The following is a 2169-nucleotide window of genomic DNA, read 5'->3' as shown; positions in this document are numbered from 1 at the left end:
CATGATGCCTGTGGGTGCCAACGGAGAGACCAAGCGGGCCCTCCGCAGGGAGATCGCCTCCCGCGTTGCAGCGACTGACGCCATAAACGCCATACTTGCAGCCCCGCCACCGCCGATCGCATCAGTGGAGACCTCACTCCCCCGCCCCTACCGCTCAGCGCTATCCCAGCTCCATTCGGGATACTGCAGCTCCCTGGCGTCCTATTCCGCCAGGATCGGACGCTCCCCTAGCTCCGCCTGCCCGGAGTGTGGGGATCCCCTCCAGTCAGTCCAGCATCTCTTCGTCTGCCCCGCCTTCCCCACGTCTCTCAGCGTCTCTTCACTGTGGGACAACCCCGTGGAGGCAGCGGCTTTCCTGGCCACCCTCCCTGCCTTCGCCCATCTCCCCCCTCTTCCGGTGCCGGCCCCCCGCCCACCACCAGAGCCTCCCCCCGGCGAGCGTGACGGTCGCAATAAACAACAACAAAAACCTCTTGTTCGAGTGTCTCAGTTTTTGTTGCTTTTCACCTGTCCCTCCTTGTCACTTCGACTCTTTGAGAAGCTTTCGCTGCTTCTCTCGAGCCAGCTTCAGCAGGCAGGACAATTGAGACCTTCCGTCACTTGTGGGTGACGAATGATTTTTTATTTGAGAAACTTTTGATACTGAGACCTTCCACCTCTTGGGTGATGTTCATCTTGACTTTCGGTGCGAGATAGCTAAATAGCTGAAGCGCTAGTAAACATTTGGCCACCAAAACAACTAACTAACTATCTGAACGAAAAGATTTATATTTTGGCTGAGATGGGAAGATAGTCCTAGGTGCTCTGCCTGCCCAATTGAGGAAGCTGGATGGAGCGTATCAAAGAGTAGCGCTGGCGCAGGTTTGTGGACAATAACCTAGACAGCAGGGCAGCAAGACCACGGCCACGTTGCTGACACTACTGCTGTACCAAGACAAAGGTCAGTTGTGTTTTTGATTGAAGCTAGACCGGTTAATTTTCTTTAATCCGGCGATGCTATATCGTCGTCTTGGCTTTTCTTCATCTTTCCTCTTCTTGTGAGAACTGTCTCCCGTTTTGATCTTCTTGACAGCCTCGACCAGCTCAACAGCTACCGCACCACTGCACTCAAAAAGATAATCCTTGAAACGTTGTTCTCCCTGGCAAGTCAGCAACACTTCGCATGGTACCTTCTTCCTCGTCACGTCTCCAGAGCGGTCTTTCCCGGCTGTGGCAAAAGAAGCTTTTCGTGAGGCTCCCCCGCCACTAGATGGTTTGATGTTGCAACAAACAATCTTGTTACTTGGGTATGAGACGGGGTGAGGTGACCTTAACAACGCTCCTGAACTGCCGCCAGACACTGACACGAACACGCCACCGGATGACACGTCTGCCGATATTGCTCGCATCAGCACAAATGTTGGCAATTTCCAAAGCAAAATTAGGCGAGTTTAATAAAATAAATGGGAGTATAACTTAACAACCACAACCAAGAATTGAATAGGTAAATATTTTAAAGAGATAATTCTAATTAACTTCAAAGTATTCCAGTATCTTACCAACATTAGCGTCGAATTTAGCCCATTTCTTGACCCACGTGACGGGGAAAGAAAAGCATTTTGTTCTTTCAACCTCTTCTTCTGGTTGTTCTGCATCCGTGCGAGGATCTCTGTGACCTAGAGTCCAGATAACTAATATTACATTTAGAAAATTTCATATAACATGTATAGTTGACTATGCAAACGGGCAGCATCGCTAATCAAGAATAACCACTCACCGTAACAGAGTTAGTAATTTTAAGCATCGAAATTTTAGTTATGAGGAATATATCATTGAAAACTGGCAAGTGAGAGCAGTAATGTGTCATTAGAAAATGAGACTACTGCGAAATAGAACTGAACTTTTTTTCTGCCAGCATATGAATTCAAAACAAAAAAGAAACACATTCAAGGAAACGGAATTCGCCAGAATTATTGTGAGAGATTTTATTGAACGAAACAATAACGCGGCAACATGTGTATTAAGTAACAGCTACAACCCTCAATTATCTGTAATATTTGGTCCATATTATATTAAGTGGCAAGATGATATGAATTAAATATTCAATAAAATAATTAAAAAACTTTTAAAAAACACGTTTTTCTTGTTGACTAAAAAGTAGAAAATAAATTATGGCTCGCCCCAAAAAAC

General features: G+C 46.3%; 1 long non-coding RNA gene across 1 annotated transcript; it reads right to left on the bottom strand.

The window, feature by feature from the left end:
* Positions 1 to 1038: 1038 nt before the first annotated feature.
* Positions 1039 to 1649, bottom strand: LOC125179180. The gene is made up of 2 exons (XR_007157168.1): positions 1539 to 1649; positions 1039 to 1369 (listed from the first exon to the last, which is right to left on the bottom strand). It is a non-coding gene; the product is annotated as an uncharacterized LOC125179180 (long non-coding RNA).
* Between the last annotated feature and the right edge of the window lie 520 nt (positions 1650 to 2169).

The sequence above is a fragment of the Hyalella azteca genome, unplaced genomic scaffold (genome assembly GCF_000764305.2).
Source record: "Hyalella azteca isolate HAZT.00-mixed unplaced genomic scaffold, Hazt_2.0.2 contig15612, whole genome shotgun sequence".
NCBI classification, from domain to species: Eukaryota; Metazoa; Arthropoda; class Malacostraca; order Amphipoda; family Hyalellidae; genus Hyalella; species Hyalella azteca.
The sequence above is the reverse complement of the archived record's forward strand: the minus strand, read 5'-3'. Positions and strand labels throughout refer to the sequence as shown.